General features: G+C 40.9%; 1 long non-coding RNA gene across 1 annotated transcript; it reads left to right on the top strand.

Moving 5' to 3' along the window:
- Positions 1-217: 217 nt before the first annotated feature.
- Positions 218-9,775, top strand: LOC116464559 (uncharacterized). Its single transcript, XR_004246949.1, has 3 exons — positions 218-976; positions 8,353-8,458; positions 9,289-9,775. It is a non-coding gene; the product is annotated as an uncharacterized LOC116464559 (long non-coding RNA).
- Positions 9,776-11,201: the final 1,426 nt, after the last annotated feature.

Below are 11,201 nucleotides of genomic sequence, written 5' to 3'. Positions count from 1 at the left end.
TCAGAAAGAAATTGACCTTGAACACTACCATCAGCTGGCAAAGTAATGATCCCATTTCCTGTCAAAACAAGCTATCTATTTGCTCCAAAAGTATCTGTTGTATAAGAGAAAAAAATGCAAAAATAATACCCTGAATCAAGAATGCTTGAGTTTACAAATGGCATTGTTTGTACCCTGTGTGTTGGAGGTATTATTTCAGGTCAGTCATTCTTGTTTTGATTGTTTCACAAGGCTGCCAGGACAAAATAGTAGCACAGTGATGAGCCAATGGTCTCCTGGGGAAAATATAGCCAAATGACGTTTCATTTGTTTATCCTGCTTTCCCTTGTCCCTGATTTTTCTTCTTGTGTTTTTTTTCCACAGCATCATAGGATATTCTATCTGTTCTTAGTGTGCCTAAGAAAGAACTTAAAGTGGGGTTTTCAACTCTGATGTTCATGTCCTAGGTTGCTCATTCTGCAAACTGGATCACGTTGTAAATCTTTGACTTTTGAGCATGAAGATCTCTATCCCCATAGCACAAAACCATGCTGCTCGCAAAACCACAGATGCTCAACAGCTGACACAGTGACACTGTTTTATTATGTTGCATTGTTCCTTGTCTCTGAGCTCTGAGGAATGTTGACATTTACAGACATTGTATGTTGGGTAGTACTAGGAATTGGGATCTAGATATTGACCTCTAGACATCCTGTATTGCACTTTGGAAGTATTCCAGGGCAAAGAAAGAACTAGGTGAATACATAACCAAGCAAGGGAGATTCACACCTTACATTTTCAGGATGAGATTATCAGTTGGTGCTATATTTAAATGCAGGATTTCGAAGATTAAGCACAAGGAGAGGCCTGCCATGTTTATACTCAGGAAGCAGCCCTGAGGGTAAGTCAAGTGAATGGGGTCCATCACTGAATTCTTAAGAAGAAAGGGCAGGAAGGGCCTTGGATTTGTCCACTCAAGGAACTAGCCTGAGAATAGGTAAGTAAAAGGCATACAGGTTGAATTCCCCCTTTTACCTTGAGTTTATATGAATCCTTATATGTTAGATGAGTATCTTGAAGACAGCAGATGTCTGGTTTGTGATTTTTCTTTTTTTGTAATCCATTCTGACAATCTGCATTTTTTAAGTGGAGTATTTGGGACATTTATGTTGAATGTTAATATTGAGATATAAAGTACTGTTCCATTTATCATGTTAATTGTTACCTAGATACTTTTTTTTTATTCTGTTACTGTTTTATAGTCCCTGTGAATTGTATGCTTTTAAGAGGTTCATTTTGGTGCACATTGAGCTTTTGTTTTAAGATTTAGAACTCCTTTTATCATTTTTTGTAGCATTTGTCTGGTAGTAACAAATTCCCTCAGCTTTTGTTTGTCTGAAAATAACTTTTTTTCTCTTTCATTTATAAAACTTAGTTTTTCACTGGGCACAGTGGCTCATGCCTGTAATCCCAGCACTTTGGGAGGCCAAGGCAGGCAGATCACTTGAGGTCAGGAGTTTGAGACCAGCCTGACCAACATAGTGAAACCCTGTCTCTACTAAAAACACAAAAATTAGCTGGGTGTGTTGGTATGCACCTGTGGTCCCAGCTACTCAGGAGGCTGAGGCATGCGAATCGCTTGAACCTGGGAGGTGGAGGCTGCAGTGAGTCAAGATTGCGCCACTGCACTCCAGCCTGGGTGACAGAGTGAGACTTCATGTCAAAAAAATAAATAAATAAATAAAAGCAACTTAGTTTTTCTGGTTACAACATTTTTTGGCTGAGGGTTATTCTGTTTAAGGAGGCTAAAGACAAGACCCCATTCCCTTCGGGCATGTAAGGTTTTTTGCTGAGAAGTCTGCTCTTACTCTGGTAGGTTTTCTTTTATAGGTTGCCTGATGCTTTTGTCATACTGCTCTTAGGATTCTTTTCTTTGTGTTGACTTTAGGTAGCCTGATGACTGTATGCCTTGGTGACGACCTTTTTCCAGTGAATCTCCTTGTAGTTCTTTGAGCTTTTGTATTTGGATATCTAACTCTCTAGCAACGCCAGGGAAATTTTTCTCAATTATTTCCTCAAATAAATTTTCTGAGTTTTTTGCTCTTTTCCATCAGGAACACCATTTCTTCTTAGATTTGGCCATTTTACATAATCCTATAGTTCTTGGAGACATAGTTCATTTCCTTTGATTCTTTCTTCTTTATTTATGTCTGATTGGGTTAATTCAAAAGCCTTGTCTTCAAACTCTGAAATTCTGTATTCTACTTGTTCTAGTCCATTCTTTAAACTTTCAACTGCATATTGTAATTCCTTAAATGTGTCTTTCATTTCCAGACATTCTGATTGGCTTTTCTTTAAGATGTCCATCTCTTCAGAAAATTTTTCATTCATATCCCGTATTTTTTTAATGTTTTTGTGTTATTTTTCCCCTTCCCCTGGTATCTCATTGAGTAGCTTAATAATCAACCTTTCAAATATTTTATCTGGTATTTCAAAGATTTCATCTTGGTGTGGATCCATTGCTTGAGAGCTAGTGTGATCTTTTGGGGTTGCTATAGAAATGTTTTTGTCATACTACCAGAATTATTTTTCTGGTTTCTTCTTGTTTGGGCAAACTATTGTTTTCTAATTATTCTTGAATTTATCTTTGATTTGACTGTGTTTTCTTTTCTTTCTTTTTCCCCCTTAGGGATGTGACTTTAATGATTATAGTTTATTACAGCCTAATTCAGCTCCTGGTGCTTTCAGGATGAAGACTTGTATGTGTTCCTTTGTTCTAGACAGTCTTTGTATGATGGCTTTCTCAGATGCTGATTGTAGTGGTAATGTGCTTCATGTGAGCAAATTCACTGTCTTCTATAGGGTTGGAATGACAGAAGTCTCTTGAAACTTATCTCATTCCCCTGTGGTGTGCACTTTTATATTTATTTATTTTTCCCCAGTATTTTATTTACTGAGTTGAATAGTTCAGGCTTCAGGACAATAGGGGAGGTGTCCACAGGTAAAAATTGCTGACAGTAAAGCAGGTGGGTAAATGTAATACCCAATGGTGGGCAGAAGTCCCAGCCTTGACAGACGTGGCTGAAGGAGCTGTTAGTGAAAGCATTGAGGTCTTATCAGAGAGAAGAACTTGAGCCATCTCAGCTCCCTTGCCAGGCCAGCAGGAAAGCTGTCCACTTCCCAGACATACTCATGACCCAGTGTTGCATCTATTCCGATCAGACTGGCTCCTCTTTTCATCTCCAGGAATGGTTATATTCCAAGTATAGAGGAATCATGACTCTACCCCTTGTGCAGGCCTGCACCTGCAGGGTGCTCCTTCTGTGGGGATGCAGTCACTCTGGGAGAGGCTGTTTATAGGTGCACCCATGCCAAGCTCCCATGGGAAAAGCCCCAACTTTGTCTGCGCTGGTGGATGAGAGGGAAAAGAAGTCCTCTTCTCCAAGACCCTTCACAAGCACTAGAGTTGCCTGACAGTTGGGATAGAGCTACAGACTTTCCTTGCTGAGCCCAGCACTGCAACTGTGCTGCTGCTGAAAGACACTTCCCACCAGTGGAAATATCTGAGACTTAAGGCTTGTCATCCAGGTTCTTTTGTCCCACGGGGTGTTCCCTTGAGGTGGTGCACTCCCTCTTCCTCTAGAAGTCCCTGATAACCAGACTACTGTGAATGCTGTTGCTAATTTGGGTCTAGCTACCCAGTGTGGCTGCCATGCTCCAGCTTGATACTGTGGAATGTCTGCAACAGATTCGGAGATGTGACCTGTCCTCATGTCTCCCAGCAGTGAGTACCAGCACCAGCTCTGATGGGGGTGGTAAGGGAGTGATTAAGACTGTGAAATTCCTTGGTTATAGATAATGTTAGTGTGTGGGCTTTCTCAAATGCCAGTTATAGTAGCAATAAACAGGTCATGTGGACAGACTCAGCACCTCCTACTTAGCCAGGGTGATGCAACAGTGTTTATAAGCCGAGGTCACATGCAAGTTTTCTTCTTTCTGGGTGCAGTGTTATTATACATGGAGATGCTGTGATGGACTGTATTTGTTGGCTTCCAGCCAGGAGGTGGCATTTGCAAAAGCTCACTAGCTACAGTAGTAGTGTGCGGATTTGTGCTTCCCTTATGTTACCCAGGGACAGTACTCTGGTTTCTTAGGCAATGAGCGGGCCGTAGAGCTCCCAAAAGTTTCTGTTCTTTGTTTTTAAGTACCAGGGTGGGTTGTCGGGCAGAGCCAGGTGGGTGCTGTTTCTGGCAGGTCTGTGCTCTGACTCTCTGCATGCAGGGCAAGCAGTAGCCCTTGTGGGAGTTGGGGGTGATTTTCTGACCACTGGGATAATGTTCCGGAAAGGAGTACATCTGCCTCTGCTGAACAGAAGAGTTTGTGTAGGGAGTGGGGAGTAACAGGCTGCAGTAAGCCCCACTCTGCTCCCACACCCTTGGCAAGACAGATCTCACATCCACAGTTTTTCACTAGCAGCAGCAAGCTAAGTTTCAGGCTATCTATGCTCAGAACTCAGAACTGCCCCAGGCCATAAGTCTTACCCACAAAGAAAGACATGAACCTTGGCTTTCAACACCTGCCCCTCCCAGTCCGCCCATGCAACCGGGATGCCCAGCTCCCAGTGCTTGTGGCTGCAGCACACTTACCACTCACCCCCAAATCTGACCAAGGGAGTTCTTTCTCACTTGAGGTTATATCATGAAATTCAGTTGGGAGCTTCTCTCAACCTGCAACCATTGCCTGAGTTAGTTTGCAGACTTCTGCAATATCCCCTGTGAGGCAGAATAACAGAGGGCTTCCCTCGATCTGCACTGGAGACTGGGAATGCATGCAAGGCTCTTCCTGCTGCTGTTCCTACATTTATATTCCTCACTGCTCCCTAAATCAGTTCCAGCACTGGGTAGGGTTAAGGCCTTCCCCTGTGGTTTGTATTTCCAGTTTCCCTGGTTGGGGAGTATATCCTCGAGGCAGTCTCCCTTCATCTCACACTTTCATCTGGCTCATGGCGTAGACTGCAGCCTGCCAGTTCTTTCAAAGAATGAGTGTATTTCAGTTTTCCTATTAAGTGCCTGCATTGCTTCTTGGAAAAAAATTCACAGTGTGAATATCTATACACAATTTTGCCTTTCCAAGTGGGAGAGGTGTGCTAACACAGTCTCCAGTCTGCCATCTTTGAAAAAAGAAAAGTTTACATTTTTTAAGATTAATTTTCTATGACCGCTATTAGTTCCTATTGCTTAAAAGGTTGGCTAGATGTATAAATGTCTTATAAAACTTATTTGTGTGTTTTAATGCATTTTTAGTAAGACCTCTAGGTTTCAAAGCTGACTGACCTGGGTTTGCATCTCAACTCCTCTACACACTGTCTGTAGGGTTAGCGGGGGAAGGTTTTTTAAGTTAATATGGCTAAGCTCCTATTGGTAAAATTAGGACAATACTATAGCTTATCTTGTAGGGTTGTTATGATGATTAATTATATTTTGTAAAGGTGTCTGGTAGACATGCTAAATAAAAATTAGCAATGATGATGATGAAGAGGATCATGGGAGTGACGATGATGATGATGATGATATTGATTACTGTGATGGGGAAGCTGATGGCAAATCATTAAGTGCCTGGTAGGTCAGACTAAAATATTTTATGTAGATGTAATGTGCAGTCAGATATTAGAGATAGAGATATTTAAAGTCGCTCTAGCCTTTCAAATCCAGCAGAAGCAAACAATGAGGAATCAGAATGATGTAATCATGACTTGGCCAGAGTGCCATGGATGTTGTCACTTCACCAGGGCTATTAGATAATTTAGACAGCTCTCAAGCAACAGGAGGTCCTGGTGCTTTCATAATCAACCAATTGTAACCAGATTTCACTTCCTGTAATTTCCACTGAATTTCATCACACAGAGCTACTTAAAATGTATAATTCATAGCAGAAAAGAACAATAGAATTTGTAACTCACAGACTGGGTATGTAACTGCAGCTGTCTTATTCGCATAACTAATTTAATGATACATAAGACATTAATGTGTTTGTTTTGTTTATGTCAGAGAAGAAGCTCAGTTCTAGATGTATTGAAGGAGAAATTCTAGATCCCAAACGTATGCCAATGTACGAAACCCCAAGTGAAGAGGCCAAGGTGTGCACTTGGTTTCTCAAGTCGCCCCCGCGGCCCTCTTCCAATTTGCCCCTTCCCCTCCTTTCTCCTCCCTTCCCCTCCTTTTCCCTCCCTCCCACTCCTTTTCCCTCCCTTCCCCTCCCTCCCCCTCCTTTTCCCTCCCTTCCCCTCCCTCCCCCTCCCCTCCTTTCCCCTCCCTTCCCCTCCCTCCTTTCCTCCCTTCCCCTCCCCCTCCTTCCTCCCTCCTTTCCCCTCCCTTCCCCTGCCCTCTCTTCCCCTCCCTTCCCCTCCCTTCCCCTCCCCTCCCTTCCCCCTCCCTTCCCTTCCCCTCCTTTCACCTCCTTTCCCCTCCCTTCCCCTTCCTTCTCCTCCCTTCCCCTTCCTTTCCCCTTCCCCTTCCCTTTCCTTCCCCTTCCCTTCCCCTTCCCCTTCCCTTCCCTTCCCTTCCCTTCTCTTTCTTTCCTATTCTAAAGCTTTTTGATAAACTTCCACTCTGGCTCTGAAACTTACCTTGCTCTCTTCTTCTGCCTTGTGCTCCTCAGTCGAATTCTTTCTTCTGAGGAGGCAAGAATTTAGGTTTCTTCAGATCTGTAGCAACGGATCCTCACTTATATCTCAGACTATGTAATACCCTAGCATTCCATAGTAAAGTGGGGGTGGCTGGTACATGAAGTAGGGGAGATGGGGATTGCTGTGCTTATGTGGAATCCATCCATCAAAGTGCATGCCTAGTTATTATCCCATCCAGCTGATACTAGGTACTAACCAAGGGCAACTCAGAAGAGGTTATAAAAGTTTTTACTGAAAAATTACACCTCTATCTCTGTCTCTCTCTCTCTCTCTCTCTCTCTCTCTCACACACACACACACACACACACACACACATACACATATATACACACACACATAAAGAGAGAGGCTCCCATTATCAGAAAATGGTTTCAGGGTCCTAAAATCCAACATGGACCTTATAATAGAAAGGTGTGGGCAGCAAGCCATCCAGGTGCTGAGGCAAGAGACTGAAGGCACAAGCTGTTCCAGTATAATAAAGAAAATATATACAATAAGAATAGTTATACTAGAAATAGATTATAGATATGATATATGAATACTATTAATCATTAGTTTGTAGCATTACTCTTTATTCCAATATTATAATAATCTTTGTTCTACAATTATAACCTAGGAAAAACCAGGCCATACAGAGACAGGAGCTGAAGGGACACGGTGAGAAGTGACCAGAAGACAAGAGTGTGAACCCTTTGTCACGCCCGGACAGGGCCGCTAGAGGGTTCCTTGGTCTTGCAGTAATGCCAGTGCCTGGGAAGGCACCCATTGCTTAGCAGACCTTGGTCTAGCAGTAGCGCCAGTGCCTGGGAAGGCACCCGTTACTTAGCAGACTGGCAAAAGGAGCCTCCCTTTCCCCCAGGGAGTGAGAAGACGCTGCTCCACCACCTCTTGTGGAAGGCCTGACATCAGTTGGGCCTGCACGCAGCCATCCGGAGGCCTAAACGTCTCCCTGTGATGCTGTGCTTCAGTGGTCACACTCCTGGTCCACTTTCATGTTCCGCCCTGTACACCTGGCTCCACCTTCTAGATAGCAGTAGCAGAATTAATGAAAGTATTAAAGTCTTTGATCTCTCTGAGAAATACATAGAAGAAATAATGACGTAAACTGTCCCCTCTCTCTCTCTGCCTCGGCCACCAAATAGGGAAGGGCCCCCTGTCTGGTGGACACATGACTTGCGTGACCTTACCTATCATTGGAGATGACTCACACTCCTTAGCCTACTCCCTTGCCTTGTATACAATAAAAGCACAGCCAGGCATTCGGGGCCACTACAGGTCTCCGCGCCTTGGTGGTAGTGGTCCCTTGGGCCCAGCTGTCTTTTCTTCTATCTCTTTGTCTTGTGTCTTTATTTCTACGATCTCTCGTCTCTGCACACGAAGAGAAAAACCCACAGGCCCTGTAGGGCTGGACCCTATAGAAAGGCATTTAGATATTTAAAATCTCAATAACAATAGCATTCTTGGAGTAAAATGACAATGATTCACCATGACTTGTAATTCTACATATAGCGTTTAGGCTTTATTATTATTAGTTATAATTTTTGTATGGATTCTTACCTCTGAAATGAGACTCAAGGGCTTTTAACATCACCCATATTGCCCACACACATTTCCTCTCCCCCTCTTTGTTCTTCAGCCAGATCCATAGCTGAATAAACTTTTTTACCATTTAATTTTTATCAAGCAAGACAACAACACTGAAACATCTCTCAAAGCCTGCCTAAAAAAAAGAAAATAACAAATTGGTGGAATCAAACACTTCTGAAGAGAAAAATAAAACATGACTTTGCCCTGGTAAGTTATATATTTTTCATAACTATTCTGACTTATGCAAAGCCACACTTGACATGTTTGTCTGTAACTGGGAGAATGAGGTAAGATTGTCTGTAAAGACATTTGTGTAGTAACTGCCACTTGTCTCTTTGCTTTCGACATTTATTATAAAACCAAGATATAAGGGCTTCACAGTGGAAATAAATGAAGTCCAGTTGCTTTAGTTCCACTAGGCTGTATGACCAACATGACCTCATTCTTGTGGTATTTGGTGATGTCCATACCCATAGTACTAAATATTCTCCTTGGCTAGCAGTTGTCATGGTAACCATCATCTAAATTCATTCCAAGAATACATGACACATGATATGTGAAGTCTCTTCCTCCATATGTGCAGGTGTTTGGAGGAGCCTAGTCTCTTAGTCGAGCCATGCTAAAGACTAAGAAATGTCCTCCTCTCCCACATTTGTTACAGTTGAGCCACTAAGACTGTAACAGTTGGTGAGAATGTAGTTTTCTCACTTATTAAAAAGGGTAAGTAAGTTTTGAGATATCATTTTAGATTGTTCCTTTGGCTGATGGTATGACACCTTTCTGTTGTTATTGAATTTCCACTTCTGATAAAATACTAACTGTGGTTTTAATTTTTATTATTTTATTCTCTCCAGTACAAAACTTTATTTTTTCTTATATTCTCTCTCGCTCTCCCTCCCTCTACTCACACATCCCCACATGCTGGGTCTTCAAAAAGTTCATGGAAAATGTACATTATGAAAAAACTATGTGTGGATTTTAAAATATTTTTGCACCAAAATAAACTCGTACTAACTTCTTATAACATGTATGAACAGGATCTAGTTGTCTGAGGCTCTAGATGAGAAGAAAGATTTCATCAGTGTGACAAGACCCCCTATCAGAGCAACATGAATTCTGCTGAAATTGAAGCAAGAACAAACATCAAATTTATGGTGAAGCTTGAACAGAAGAATGGTGAAATTATTAATGCCTTATAAAAAGTTTATGGGCACAGTACTCCAAAGAAATCATCAATTTACAAGTGAATAACTCATTTTAAAAAGGGACGAGAAAATATCGAAAATGATGCCCCAGCGGCAGACCATCCACATCAATTTGCAAGGAAAACATAGTCTTGTAAAACATAGTCTTGTTTGTGTTCCAACTGAAGAGGACCTATGATTAAGAGGAGAAGCAATAGCCAGCACCATACTTAGTTCAGCTTACACAATTCTGACTGAAAAATTAAAGTTGAACAAACTTTCCACTGAGTTATTTGTTAAGAGGTACAAAACTTCAGTCATGAGATATATAAGTACTGGAGACCTAATGTACAGCATGGTGATTCTACTTAATAATAATGTATTATTATTATTATTACTGAAAATTTGCTACTAGAGATCAAGTGTTCTCACTACAGAAAAGGTAACAATGTTAAGTGATTGCTATGTTAATTAGCTTGATTGTGGGAATCATTTTATAATGAATACATGTATCAAAATATAACACTTTATACACTAAATATATACAATTTTTATGTCAATTATATTTTAATAAAGTTATTTTTAAAAGAATAAATTTAGCCAAGTATGGGCAACAGATATATTACAATATTGGATAGACGCAATTTTTTTTTTTTTTTTTTTTTTTTTTTTTGAGACAGACTCTTGTTCTGTCGCCCAGGCTGAAGTGCATTGGTGTGATCTCTGCTCACTGCAACCTCTGCCTCCCAGGTTCAAGCAATTCTCGTGCCTCAGCCACCTGAGTAGATGGGATTACAGGCCTGTGCCAGCATGTCTGGCTACTTTTTGTGTTTTTAGTAGAGATGAGGTTTTACCAAGTTGGCCAGGCTGGTCTCAAACTCCTGACCTCAGATGATCCACCGGCCTCAGCCTCCCAAAGTGCTGGGATTACAGTCATGAACCACCGTGCCCGGCTTAGACTCAATACTTTTAAGATTTCCAAGCTACACAAATACATTTATACACTTACTTAATACAAACACAATCAAAATATCAGCATGTTATTTTGTAACAATATACAAGTTTGTTCTAAAATCATGTGGAATTACAAAATATATAGAATAGCCAAAAATTATGAAAAAAAATCTGTAGTATCTGATTGAACTATTATACAATTTTAGTAAGCAAGACAGGGTAATATTGGCACAATATTGACAAATAGTTTAATGCAACAGTATATATAGTCCAGAAATATATCCACACATATGTGATCAGCTAAATTTCGCAGGTTTCCAACTACTTTAGTGAGTAAAAGAGTATTTTTTCACAAATGCTCCTGGAGGAGTTGGACACTTGGAAAGAGAAACATCTTAACTCATTACATCATTCAAAAAATAGTTATTCATAATGGATCCAATTTAAACATAAATGTTAAAACTATAGCATTTTTATAATAAAATAAAAACTAATTTTTAAACACCTTGGTGACCTTAAGATATTTTACATAAGATAAAAACATAAACCATCAAGCTACCAATGACTTTCTTCACAGAATTGGAAAAAACTACTTTAAAGTTCATATGGAACCAAAAAAGAGCCCGCATCGCCAAGTCAATCCTAAGCCAAAAGAACAAAGCTGGAGGCATCATGCTACCTGACTTCAAATTATACTACAAGGCTACAGTAACCAAAACAGCATGGTACTGCTACCACAACAGAGACATAGATCAATGGAACAGAACAGAGCCCTCAGAAATGATGCCGCATATCTACAACTATCTGATCTT

Source organism: Hylobates moloch, unplaced genomic scaffold, assembly GCF_009828535.3.
Source record: "Hylobates moloch isolate HMO894 unplaced genomic scaffold, HMol_V3 SCAFFOLD_1006, whole genome shotgun sequence".
Taxonomy (NCBI): domain Eukaryota; kingdom Metazoa; phylum Chordata; class Mammalia; order Primates; family Hylobatidae; genus Hylobates; species Hylobates moloch.
This window is presented reverse-complemented; position numbering and strand designations above follow the sequence as displayed.